Raw genomic sequence first — 13,477 nt, 5'->3', positions numbered from 1 at the left:
GTGGGGAGCAGGCTCAGGGCCTCCTGTCCACCTCTCTCGGGACCAAGCCAGATAGGTCACCTGCTAGCCAAGCCCAGGACACAGACCAAAGAGTACTGGTCTCCTAGGTACTTCTACCACATTTTAATCAACTTCCTCTAAAGATTTGCACACTGATTCACCAGAAGACTCCAACCACCTGTCTGCATAGCTTCCCTCATTGTTGGCACCCCATCTCTGCTGCCCACTCCCAGGCCCCTCACCCAAAAGTTCCCTAAGCCTCAGTCCCTTCCACCATCCACTTCCATCTCAGGGCTTCAGGAACCCTGTCTGTCTAGCTTCACTCAGCATTCTCCCCTGCTCCAGGGAACCTAGAGCTAAGGCGGAACTTTCTCCAGCATGGTCCACATTCACCCCCTGCAGCACAAGAAAGGATTCCAGGGGTGTCATCTAGAAGCTGTAGATGTTGATATGACTCCTCTGGGCCCAAGGATGCCCCCTCCCTGCCCATCTGGGGCCAGTGGGTGCCAAACATGCCTGTCTGGGCTGGTATACTCATCACAGGTCCAGGCGCTGCCCCGCCACACTCAGAGAAAGTGTCCAGGCAGGGTGCAGGGGTTTCGGGAGACCCCGGCCCCTGGGCAGGCCTAACAGCTCTCATCCATGTCACAACTCCACACTGCCACTTTTCTCCCGAGGAAGGTCCCTGACCCCTAGGCCAGGAAGGGGAGGAGGCAGCCATTTAAGGACGGAATGTCTTGTTCAGCCTAGTGAAAGGACAGAGCAGCAGGGGATGGGGTGGTGGGAGGGGTGCTGAAGGCTGATCAGGGCCAAGGCCTGGAGGAGGGAGGGCTCAGCCCTGAGAAATGCAGGGGAGATAGGGAAGGAAGCAAGTCCTTAAGTTCCCCAGGCCCATCTCTGGGCCCCTCTGCAGGCCCATAGCTATTTGGCAAACGTATAATCAAGATAGCAGCCAGCACCAACAGCAGGGAAATTAAGGCAGCAAGATGGTGGGTCTGGAAAGGTGCAAAGCTAGGGACTATTAAAATCCAGGAGTCTGCAGCCCTGCAAAGGCCATCTCTTCCCAGCCCCCACACTCTACATGCTCTCCCTGCCCCATCAACTCTTCCCCTGCTAAAGCCCTGGGAGGGCTAAGAGTTCTTGTGAAGAGCTATGACAAATAATAATGATAAAGGTCTCTAACATTCACTGAGCATTTTCTGTGCAACAGGCAAGCTGGCCTAAGTGCTTCACATTCATTATCTAATTTTTAATGTTCAGAACAACTCTACAAGGTATAAGTATCTTTTATCCCCACTTTACAGATATGAAAGCTGAGGCACAGAGGAGAGTAACTTGCCTAAGGTGCACAGCCCATAACTAGAAGGATTTGAACACAGCCACTCCAGCAATTGGATTCTTAAGTATTTCATAATATAGATATGCCAGGAGATGGATCCTCTGGGCCATGAAGGACCTGGGAGTGGGCCTCACTACTCACCCCACAGACATTTCCCTCCATGCCTGTCAGGTTCCAGGTCCTGGGCTAGAGGCCACATTTCTGCCCAGGAAACAGATCAAAGAGAACACGCCACTCCCTACCCCCTCAACACAGGTGCCCAGCCTGGCTGCTGCCTTGGGAGCAAAGTTCCCGGGTCTCCCCCAGCCTGCCTACCCCCATTGGTTACATCCTCACCCATCCTGGTCCCTAAGAGACAGTCAGGGGAGGACACAAGGCCAGTTACCATGACAACAGCACAAGGTCCCTACTGAGAGGGACCAATAGGCTAGAGAGGAGTCTGCCACCCCTCCCACTTCCCAGGTGGGGGTCAAAGGTCAAGTGGGACTTTCAGGGTGAGGGGTGGAGTCCAAGCCCTGCCCCCACCTGCCCAGCCACACCTGTCACTGTTTCCCATTTCCTCAGCTGCCCGAGTTAGAAGCAGGACCACTTGGTTCTCTTTCCCATTCCCCTCCCTGAGGGGCAGTGGCCTCCCTCCAGCAGGGTGGGCGGGGGGACTAGTTAGCGGGATTGGAAACCCCTCCCTCCTGAGGACACACTGGAGAAGAGCGTCCTCCTCGTCCTCGGCTTCCTCCAGCCTTCCCTAGTCAGACCAGGAGCCCACAGGAGTGTTTGTTGTGAATTCAGGGAGTTGTTGCTAAGTAAGGAAGGAGGGGAGGGAGGGAAGGAGGGGGATGGCAGTCCGGGATGTGTGTGTGTGTGTGTGTGTGTGTGTGTGTGTGTGTGTGTGTGCGCGCGTGTGCATGCGTTAGGGGGCCAGGGCAGAAACCACATTCTGATGGCTGGTAGCCACCCCGGCTTTGACTCAGCCAGTTGGGGCCAAAGCCAAATGGGGGAGCAAGTACTTGCGAGGACCAGGAACTAGTACCTTGGCCTTCAGAGGTGTTGGGGCTGGAGCTCTCACCTCCCACCCCGGGGTGGGTGGGGGGAAGCCTCCAGCCTAGAGAAGGGCCCGGGCTTCACTGCCTAGTGCTTTAACCCTTCTCTTTCCGGCCCCGCCCCCCTCCCTACCAGGTCCCAGGTTGTTAGACTCCTTGACCACCAGGAGCCAGAGGAGGCCTCCCTGGGACTGGGGGGAGGGGAATGAAAGGAGAAGTGGAGGCAGAAAGCCAAGAGGAGGGAGCCCAAAAGACAAAAAGCCAAGCAAGGAGGCTAAGCCAGGACGATGCGGCGGCGGCGGCGGCCGAAGGAAAATCAGCAGAGGCTGAGAAGGACACACGAGCACACGGAGCTCTCACCTCTGGAATCTGTGTGTCGGGCTCAGGCTCAAGGGTGTGGTCTGGGATGGGGCCTCCCTGTGGAGAGAGGGTCACAGCTAGAAGCCCCTGGCCAGTCATCTATGCCCCTGCTCCTCCCAGAACCCCAGCCCCACCCCCAGCATGCACACACACCACATAAACATGTACACACACACACACACACACACACACACACAGCCTGCAGCTCCAGGAAGTCTCTGAGCTACTCAGACACCAAACCCCCCCCTCCAGGACTTCTGTGGATTGGCTGGGAGCCAGGCCTGACCCAGCTGCCCCACCACACTGCTCCCCCTCCCGAGCTGGGAAACAGGGAAGAAGGGCAGCCTAGAAGAAGCCTTGGAGCTCGGCCCCACAGGGAGAGAAAAGGGGCGGGAAGACTCCCACGACCTGGCCTGAGGACCAAGGGGGAGGGGAGGGGTTAGGGTGACTGAGGACCCCAGCTTCTAGCACCAGCCACCCCCAGGGTTGTCCTCTGTCAGGGGGAAGAATGGCTGTGTGTCCTGTGACCCTGTGTGGTCTCTTTGGCTCTACCTCTTGTCCCCTGAAGATGCCAAGTCCTGGGGACCTAGACTGGTTGGGGGGCCTGGGTGAGAGAATTAGGCTTAGCCGTGCAGTGCGAGGGGGGCTGGATGAGGCTCCTACAGACCGGCGGGAGGGAGGCTGGTGGCTGGGCTCAGTTTGTACTGGGGGTCAAAGGGGAGTTCTTTTCCGAAGAATTCTGGGAGAGTCGCCAACTAGAGCAAGCTGCTAACCACCCCTCCCTCTCTCTCTCACCGCACTGATGGGGGGCAGGCAAGTGGGGGGGGGGGGAGTTGTCCCTGCCAACCCAACTTAACCCTCTCCACCCTGTGTTGCTGCCAGGCCCCGGATGGGTTGTTGCGGAGGGGCCTCCAGCCGGGCTCTACTTCTAGTTCTAGGGGCCAGGGTAGGGCGCTTGCAGAACGTGGCTGGTCCCACGTGTCCCCATCTGGATCTGGTACCACCCTGCTGCCACCACCTGGATTACTTTTCTGGGCTCATCTCCTGAAGGTGTCTGCCGTGACGTGTGTGTGCGTGTCTCGGAGACAGAGATTGGGAAACAAACTGAAAATTCCTCATCATAGCCCTCCCCCTGCCGGGGCACGGCGCACTGTACCAACCTGTGCCTCCACCCCTCCCTTCCCCCACTGCATCCTGGGACCAGAGGCCCTGGGGTGAGGTGGGGGGTGGTAAAAGGGACAGTGTATCTTTATGCCCACCTCCTGCTGCTGTCTACACAGGCTCTTGAACCGTACACACAGCCCCTGCCCCCAGCCCTCCTCTTCCTCACTGATCTCCTCACAAGTTCTTCTAAAGAAAAGCATTGAATTACCACCTGAGATCATAACTGCTGTCACTACTCTGGCTTTGGCCAAAATTTTTTTTTTAATTCCACTGGCAACCTTCTCCCCACTTCCCTCCCCGCCCCCCACCCTGTACAGCACTAACTGCAGCAGGAAGGACTTGGATTAAACACACAGAAGGACTTCCAGAGATCTGGATGAAGAAACACTCAAGAGTACAATGAAAGCTGGCCTCACCCCCAAGGCCTTGTTTCTCTGTATCCTCGTATCATCACCCCTTTAGCATTCCAGGTTCCTCTCTCCTCTGCTCAGCCTAGAAATATGAGTAGCTGGAAATAAGATTTGTTTGCTCTCTACCCTTTGCTGGAGAAATCAACTTTTCTGAAACTTAAAATTTGCCACTAAGCTCCCAGGTGTGATGTGGGAAGCTGTTTCTCATCACCTGTTAAACAGGTGACTCCAGGGTTGGGGATTAACTATTTTTTTCCCAGCCCTTTCCTTTAGAGCACTGGACTCCTCTATGCCACTCACCAATATATCATCAGGGCAAGAGGCCGGTCGTGCAGTGTGGACCTGTGAGGGGCAGCATAAGGGCACCCAGGCCTCAGGGACACTGTACCCCAAAGTTCCCCCACTCCATTACTCTCTCTCCAAGGATCACAGAACTGCCGGAAGCATTGGCCCAACTCCAGGAAACCTCCCCCATCAAAGGGCAGAGGACTTCATGTCCCAGGGAGATGCGGGGACACCTGTGACTACACACCCCAGACATGTTCCAAGGACACGCGAGAGAGGCGGGAGCGGTGGTGGAGCGCACGCGTGTGCACGCACATGCACAAACACACATCAGAGACACACCCCCAGACACACACGCTCTTCAGAGATACCCCCAGACACGTGCAACTGAGAGACACCCAGACACAGCTCCCAAAGAGGCACATCCAAAATATCTCCTAAAAAAAAACCACACTCCCCCAAGTGCAGCCCCTTAAGACCCATTAGAGATTCCGACATTCATCTAGACGGCCCAGGAGAACTCAGGAAGCACACACGACATCCGGTCAGTCACTGAGAACTGCTGACAGAAGACACAACCACCCTGGGATATACACAAACGCACACAAAATTGGACGTGGCCATGTGCTAGCACACACACTCACACATACACACCACCTCGCAACGCACAGCATGAAGTCAGATTAGAGGACAATGTTCCCCAGCGCTGGTAGGGAGGAAGGGAGGCAGAGGGGGGTGAAATACTCATGGATTTCAAAACAATCCTGGTTTCGAAATGTTGGAAAGGCTGGATTCAGGGCCATTCCCAGTTGGGGCTGGGGGTGGGGAGGGAGGGGGAGGGGGGACGACAGGCGGCCCAAGGCTGCCAGCCCATTGGAGCAGGAGAGGGGTTGGGCAGAGGGAGTCCCAGCCCCCGGGGCAGGGGGACTGGGAAGAGACGGCAGGGTTAGGAGGGGCAGCGGGCCCAGTGCCAAGCTGGGAAAACCTGGGAGGGCTGGAAAGGAGGCAAAGAAGGGAAGGCCTCGGCTTTGGCCACTGACAGGAAAAGCGAGGAAGGGGTAAGGGGCTTCCCCTCTCCCTGCCTGTGCCCCCTCCCCCACTTATGGGCAGTGGTGACCACCTTCTCCCCTGCAGAGTGGCACCCTGGCTCCCCTTCCCCACCAGTCAGCAGAACTCATGGGGGAGCCACACACAGCCCATCTCTATGGGCTAAGGTGTCAGAGGGGATGGGGGACCACCAAGAGCCTGCAGGGGGCAGGGTAGACCCAGGGCTCCCCACACTCAGGGCAAGGTGGATTCATCTGCCTGGGAACCCAGCGCTTCCCTCCCTCCCACGGGGGGACCTTGGGTGACAGAGGCAGTGAAATCCACCCCACACCCAGGAAGTTGGCCCTCCCAAGACAGCCAGAATACCCTTCTTGCCCCTCCCCCAAGCTCCAGGGAAAGTCGGCTGTGCTCTGGGAGGAAGGGGAGGGAGGAGAGGGGAGGGAAGGGAGGTCAGGCCAGGCTGGGGGTGGGGCTCTGGAGGCCTGGCCCTGGCACCAGGGAGAGGAAATTCCAGGCTGGAACTCTAGGCTGCCTTCAGGGACGCCCATCTAAGTGTCAGGCAGCAGCACCTTAAGAGCTCTTCGTCTGTGTGGCCCCTCAGCTACTCGCCCCTGGCTACCCAGCTCTCAAAGAGCTCCAGCCGGGCTCTGGGGGTGGAAGGATGGGACCTGAGGAAACGGAGCACTCTCTGGATGAGCTACTCAGCCCTGGCAGCACCCTCACCCACACACACAGCCCCATCCTGGTCCTTCCATTCCCCAGACCCCTGGGGCAGCCCCACTGTGTGGCTACGGGTGGGCAGCTGGCAGAGCTGGCAGGCAGGGGCACAGATGCCAAGCCAGAGCAGCCAGGCGCTCAACAGGTTGAGCCAGTCCCTGGAACAGCTGGCCCCACCCCAGGGAGAGCGGGCCTGGCAGAGGCTCCCTGCCCGCGGCACCCAGCCTGTACTCGCTCAGCTCCCACGGCTGCCCACTTTCCCACGGTGACATACCCCTTTGCCCCCTCCCTCCGGGTCAGCACCCGGGCAGTGCCCAGGGCTCCTGGCACAAGGAATGGAGGGATGCCATTTTTCGGTCGACTCCTGGGTGCCCAGGCTGTTGAGGTGCCTCGCCACCAGTACCCAGGGAGTCCCCAGGAGGAATGACAGGGCATCAAGACAATGTGCCCCCTCATCTGTTTGCAGGCCTCTTCCAATCCTGGGAAGACTGGATATTCAGACACCCTGGCTCCTCAGAGCACTCTCAGGGTACTGGGACAGAACTTCAGCCTGTGGCGCCAGAGGCAGTGTGGGGGGTGCCCCCAGCTCCTCCTCTCAAGACTCCCAGGAGGAGGGGCTACACAGCTGGGTAACCCAGTGGCTCCCACCCCTCCTGCCTGAGCTGCCACAGCCTGCTACTCTGGTACTCCCCTCCCATCCCACTCCTGGGCTCCCCGGAGCCCCATCCCAACCACTCCCCCCCACCGGCAGGCAGCCCCCCTTTGCACGGCATCTCCTTTAATCTAAAGCAGGTGCCAGGCATTCCAGCCCTAGCCGAGCCAACACTGCCACCCGCTAGGCCTCTGCCCAAAAGTGTATTGCCCAGTCTGGTCATGGAAGTTGAGGCCCCAGCCCAGGACTCCTGCTTAACCCAGGTACCAGGAGCAGGTAGGCAGAAGCAGAGTCATGGGCGCCCAATGCAGATGCAGCAAGCAAGACCACTAGATGCCACGTTACCACTGTTGTATTAGCACCAGATTTCCGTGGACCATCAATCCTTCTCCAAGACTCTATAATCCCTTCCCTGCCTCAGCAATCAAAGACTCACTCTGACCCTCCAGATGGACCTCCAGAATCTGCCTCCAGTCACCCCAGGCACAAGACTTACTCTGGATCCAAAAATATAGGTATCCTACCCCTCGCCAGCAGCATCCCCTTCAACAAACTCCCACCCCAGCCCAGTCAAGAATAACACAGGTAAGCAGAGGACAACCCCTGGCAGGAGGTGGCCAGAAGGCTGGCCTTCTGGGCCAGGTTCTCCAAGGTCAAGGAGCCAGATCACTCTGGGGAGGCAGTGCCTTCCTTGCTGGTACCATATTCCCCTTCTCCCTCCCAAGCCCTCTCCTTCCTCACCAGCTCATCCCCTATCCTGTGGCTCTCATCAGGCCCCCTTCCCTCACCCCCAGGAGCAAGCGCCTCAGAGCTGACACCAGGAAGAGAGGGCCTGAGCATGCTCCTCCCCTGGGGCCATGAAATCGTGGTCCTGACTCCACGCTTGGGCTGTTAGGACAGCAGAGGAACCAGGAAGCCCCTGCCCAGAAGTGGCTGCTCCCTGGAGAAGCTGAGGCACAGGGGAGGCCGGGTGGGGGTGGAAGCCCACCCACCCTGGAGGTCTCATTCAGAAAATGGCTCAGGGACATCAGTAGGGTTAAGCAGATACAGTGCAAAGACAGCTTTCTTGGGTAAAACAGGAAACGAAGGCTGGGTGGGAGGGCCAGAGATCAAGGGGACTCAGAGCCCCTCTGGCAGGGTTCAAGCACATGCCCCTGCTCACCCAGCCGAGGCCCCCTGCAGACACAGACACAGGTACACACCCCAAGCATCAGACAGAAGGAAGAGGGAGGAGGGGGTGTCAGAAAAACCCGGAAGGAAGGAAGCTGGACAGACAGACAGAAGCTGATCCTGGCTTCACTGTTCCAGAGAGACACCGTCCAGACTCCCAGGCTGTGAGGGGCACTCTCCTTCCCAGCCCCCAAAAAAGAAGAAGAGAAAGGAAGAGTACAAACCAAATTCCAGCAGCCCTTGGATAGAACATACCCCAGCCAAGCAAGAAAGCCCAAGTCTCACTTCTCTCTTCCACATTCCTCCCCCAAGGGCTCCTTCGGACCAAGTCAGGGGCCACCTCCCCCTTAGCAGTGCAGGGACACTTCTCAGGGACTATGTGACTGCCCCACCCCACCCCCCAACCCGGCCAAGTCCACACCACTAAGAATCCGCGGCAAGGGAGATTCCTCCAGTCACAGTGGTTGCTCCTAGGCAGTGCCTGGGGGCAGAGGGTGAACCCCTCCCCAGCTCTCCCTAATCCCAGCCTTCCTCCCCCTGGAGGCTCCCATCAGCTCGGGGAGAGTGCTGGGGTGTTGAGACCCAAGGGGTTGGTGAGGCTGGCAGGGGGACTACATCTCCCAGAAGCCCCCAGGGCAGGGTTCGCTGCTTCAGCTGGCCCAAGGCCGGCCTTGTTCTCTGCGCTAGGGTGGCAGGGTCCCCTGGCTGCCCCTAGGCCTTCTCCCCCACCCCCCCAAGGTGCTCTGAGACTGCCAACCTGATTGGGTGATTGGGACTTAAAAGTAGCCTCCACTGGTCCTGGGGGTGTTTCCCGTTCCCCGAACAGCCTGAGGGTGCATGCCAGAGGGCAAGAGACAATCAGACTGTACCCCTCACCCCCCTCCCCAATTCAAACTGGATCTCCCTCCTGGCGCCTCTGCTGGCCTGGCATGGCTCTCACCCTCGTCCCCAGCCCACCCCTCACCTCGCGCGGATCAGGGGTCCTCACGCCAGGCCGGAGCTGGACGCCATGACCAGGTCAGGGTCGGTGGGTGAATTGGGGTCCTCCTGCTCGCCAGTTGGAGGTACGGAGGGGGGCGGGCAGGCGGTGATCTTTTGATCCTGGACGCCTTGATCTCAATACCAGCCCGGCCCAAGAGAGGGTATCCGGAATCGCTGGACGCCTAGGTTCCTGCCTCCCAATCGCGGAGCATGGTCGTGGGCGCTGGGCAGCGGCGGGAGAGAGCACACACCCGCCCGGCCCCGAGCTCGGGGCTGGGGTCTCGGCCCCGAACCTTACGGCTCCGGTTCCTGCTTCTCCTCCCTCCCTCCCTTCCTTCCTTCTTTCCTTCCTTCCTTTCTTCCTTCCTTCCTTTTCGCCTCCTCCTTTCACTTTCCCCGAGGCCGGCGGAGACGGCGGGCGCGGGGCGGGGAGGGGGCTGTCTGGGCGCTTATTGTTGGTCGGACGCCGAGGGTCCGGGTCGCAGCCCCCGCGCGGCGCGGCGCCGGGGGACCCAGGCGTGCAGGCGTCCGGCCGGCTGGCTCCGGGCAGCGGCGGTGGTGCAGCGGCCCCGGGTCCGGGGCATGTCCGGCCACTGGCTCCGCCGCGCGCCGCCGCCTCCCCGGGCTCCCTTGCGCTGTCGGAGCCTCGCTCGCCCCTCCACTCCGCTGCTCTCCCCAGCCTGAATAAGCATCGGGGCTCTCTGGCTGCCTCCTTCTGCCTTCATACCAGAGCCCGGAGAGGCCCCTGTCAAAATAAGAGCTCCCCCATCTCGCTCGCCTCCTCGCCCAACCCGGCTCCCCCAGCCTCCCAGTGGTCTGACTCGGTAAGGCGCCCGGCCGGCTAGCGGGAGGCAGGTGGGACCGCGGGTGGGGAGGGGGGCTTCTGATCTCCTCTGCCTGCCTGCCTTCCCATTCCTCAGGGCGCGCCAGCAACATCCCAAGCGAGGGAGAGATCGGACCGAGCTACCCCCCTTCCTGCACTGATTGGGAGGCGAGTTAGTTGCCTGAACCCTGCCGCCCCCCCCCCCCCCGCCTCCCACCGCGCACTGGGTCCCCTCTTCACTGTACCCCACCCACATCCATTATGCAATAAGTATCTCTTGTTTTTCATCTGTCTCTTCTACTAGATCAGGAGGTCCTTGAGGACTGGGCCTGAAATTTTTCATCTCAATTTTCAGAAGCTCAGAGTGGATGCTAAGTGAGAAAATGTTTGTGCAAGCTAAACCTTTGGCTTCTCAAAAGAACTCTCTCTCTCAACCTCAAAGTAACACACACACATATACCCAAGACCCTATGGGAGGGTAGATGCAATAAAAACACAACTACAAAGTACTTTTAAAGAGCATTTCTCACGTGTCAGTGTTCACCACAGATCTGTGGGAAAGATGTTATGGCCCCATTGCACAGGGCAGGAAGCTGAGGCCTACATCAACTAAATGAATTACACAGGATTACACAGCTAGAAATGGCTAAGCCCAGGATTAGAATTTGGGTCTCGTTTTCCCAGGGCATTTTCCCTTATCTCACTGCCTCCCACTTACCCAGAATTAATACTAACAGGGGACAAGAGCTGCCTGCCTTTGCTAAGTGGTCCTCTGTCCTCTGTCCTGAGGCTCCTCACAGATACTCCCCAGATCGCTCTGGCCCTCACTGACCTCCCTCTCTTCTGACCCCCTCTCACACTATAGCACCCAGCTGAGGACTTGATGATATGCTTTATCTTATGTTTCCCATAGAGGTCTGGTCTACCCAAAAGATTCCCGAGGGCCCAAATCATGTCTCCTCCGTCTCCATAGCCTCTGTAGCACTCATGTGCCAGGGTCACAGTAGGATTTCAGGACAGACTGATTCAATAGACTGAGGGTGTCAGCACCTGGGCACAGGGCAAGGTCCACTGAGCTGTTTTTAGCTCCCACCTTGGGAGGCACAGGTGGAAAGTGGGACAAATCCTGAAAGATGGTAACATAACCCCTTAAGTCTGCCTAACCCATGACAATTTGCAAAGCACTTTCATACACTTTCTCTCTTGTGATCATGCTTTGATTCAATCAACAAGAACCTCTTGAGTGCCTCCTAACTGCTCTGTCAAGCTCTATACTAGGTTTGGGATTGAATCAGCACAGTCCTACGAGGTAGGTATTATTGCCACTTCAAAGAAAAGAAAACTCATGCCAGAGGGACTGAGATCTCATATGAAAGACCTTGGCAGCTAAGAGGGTAACTGACCTATGGAAGTAGGGTTTGATTTCCTCTTCCCTCTCCAGGATCCTGCAGATAGAATACCAGAGAAGGCCATCTCTCAAACAGGATGCTCCTTAAAAGGAAAGGTCCATCCCATTTATGTACACCAGTCTCCCACATTACACACAGGGCAAGTCCATGGGCTAGTAAAGATCTGTTTGGCATATTGCCTGGTTCAGAGTGGGTCCAGAAAACAATGTCTGTAGGGGTGCGGGAGGGCTGTGTTGCAAGGAATTTTTTTACACAGTAAAGTTCAAAAGTGTTCGGCATATTCTTTGGAGCAGCCATGAGGAGCGTTCCCTTGGGTGGGGCCATGACTCATTCCCCCAGCGTAGGTTCCAGGTTGGGTTGCGGAGCGGAGCTTTGGGCAGCCACGCGTCCTGGGTGGAACCCTAGAGGCAGCGAGTGTGAGAGCAGGCGACTCACTGCTGGGATCGAGCGGCTCCCTCTGCTGGCGAACTCGGGAACCACGTGTACTTCGTGTGTCCGTGTATTCGTGTGTCAGTGTGTCTCGAGGGGTGTCACAGCTGTGTCAGCGGGTATCGGCGTCGGCATTCGTCGGTGGAAGTGCCAGCGTGGGCGCGGGTGTGTGAGGGTACCTGTTCGTGGCACAGGGCGGGTGTACCAGCCCCACGAGAGGCTGTTTCTGGAAACACAGTGTGTATACACACAACCATATCTTGTAATACAATTTACTCTTGGGCTGGGGCGGAGCTAGGCTGTCGGTTTCTGTTCCTGGGGCAACTAAGTCGAAAGGATTCGCCAGCTGGTACCCCTCACAGGCTTAAGGCAAAAGCAGGCGAAGTTGGGAGGGGTCCAGGCAGGCGAAGGGTTTCTGGGAAGGGGCGCTATCCCCTCAAATAAGTAGGGGCCCAAGAAAGGGTTAAATTTCAGCTCCACAGTGATTTCAATCATTGGCTCAAGGCTCTGTCAGTCAGCGCTCCGGGGGCGGGGCTTACGGGTCCGCTTTCCGACTGCCCAGAGCCCCACACCTGCCCCTCGACCCCCACGTCATTTTACTTCAAGACAGCGCCTACACCCCCATCTTGGTGGAGACACCTTCCTGGGCTCTGTAGGAGGCGCGGATCCGGGCATCCTGGCTTCCCCACTCACCCAGCTGCCTGGCTTCCTGATAGATGGTGATTATTATATAATAGACTTGCTGGTCAGAGCGTGCCAGCGCTCGGAACACTTTGCCCCCTTCTCGAAGTCCGCCCCAGGGCCTGGCACCAGCCGCAGACCCTGCCGCCCAGGTCTGCCGGCGCCCCCTGCACCGCCTCCATCCTCGGGCGGTGACCCCAGAACCACCATTCCCAGTGGTCCTGGGGTCATGTCCCGTGGTGGGGCGGGCGCCAGCAGGCTGGGAGTCGGGCCGGCACCCAGCCCGTCTCAGGGACTGCCTGCGGAATGTGGCTTTCCCAGCGCCTCTCCAGGATTGTGGGACCCACCTGGCCCCCTCCAACCTGAACTTGGAACTTGGGAGCCAATGGCAGTAGGGATGGGGGGAGCCGGGGCCAGGATCTGAAAGGGAAAGGAGTTTGGAAAAGGTGCGGGGGCAGGAAGCCGGAGGCTGAGAGAGGGGGCCGGCAGGGGCAGGGGGGAGGGACTTTTATCCTGACAAGGCTCCCGCCTCCCCGACTGGAGGGTTTGGAAAAACTGAGCAGGCAGCCAAAGCTTGGCTGGAAATCCTGCAGCCCACCCTCCTGAGGACACAAAGCTGGAGGGCGGGGGCAGGGCGGGGAGGAGAGCACGACCCCGAGAAGGGCAGGGCCTCTTTTGGGGCTGGGGGCCCAGGGACCAGGTCTCTGGGGAGGGGGTTCCTGGTGCTGTCTCCCTGCAGTCTGCTTCCCCCTTCTCCTCTACCCCCTCCTCCTTCCCCTCCTCCCCCTCCCGGCTCCAGACTTGCAGATTGCGGGCAGACTTAACTCCTTGTGTACCAGCCTGGTGGACTCTGAGGTGGTGACGCCGTGAAGGCAAGAAGAAGGGAGGGACTTCGGCACTCCCACCCTTGTGGCCCGGAACTTAACACCTTGTGGCCCGGAACGCAATCCCGGAACTTGAGCTGGTCTGAGCC

At 58.5% G+C, this 13,477-nt stretch overlaps 1 protein-coding gene and 1 long non-coding RNA gene across 8 annotated transcripts in view; one reads left to right on the top strand and one right to left on the bottom strand.

Annotated features, from left to right (window-relative positions):
• The window catches only part of BCL9L (BCL9 like), a 28,041-nt gene extending 18,387 nt beyond the window's left edge, over positions 1 to 9,654 (bottom strand). For 3 of the 7 annotated variants that reach the window (XM_077112713.1, XM_077112711.1, XM_077112718.1), the window contains exons 1-2: positions 9,146 to 9,654; positions 2,737 to 2,793 (exon numbers count right to left, since the gene is read on the bottom strand). The gene's annotated coding sequence lies outside the window, so the exon portion shown is untranslated. Of the gene's footprint in view, positions 1 to 2,736; positions 2,794 to 8,436 lie in introns of all 7 variants that reach the window. The other 4 variants (XM_077112712.1, XM_077112719.1, XM_077112715.1 and 1 more) reach the window with 2 other exon arrangements.
• Positions 9,002 to 10,190, top strand: LOC143644142 (uncharacterized). The gene is made up of 3 exons (XR_013156533.1): positions 9,002 to 9,198; positions 9,842 to 9,986; positions 10,083 to 10,190. It is a non-coding gene; the product is annotated as an uncharacterized LOC143644142 (long non-coding RNA).
• Positions 10,191 to 13,477: the final 3,287 nt, after the last annotated feature.

Source organism: Tamandua tetradactyla, chromosome 8 (assembly GCF_023851605.1).
Source record: "Tamandua tetradactyla isolate mTamTet1 chromosome 8, mTamTet1.pri, whole genome shotgun sequence".
Classification (NCBI taxonomy): domain Eukaryota; kingdom Metazoa; phylum Chordata; class Mammalia; order Pilosa; family Myrmecophagidae; genus Tamandua; species Tamandua tetradactyla.
Note: the sequence above shows the minus strand (reverse complement) of the source record. Positions and strands in the feature narration are given on the sequence as shown.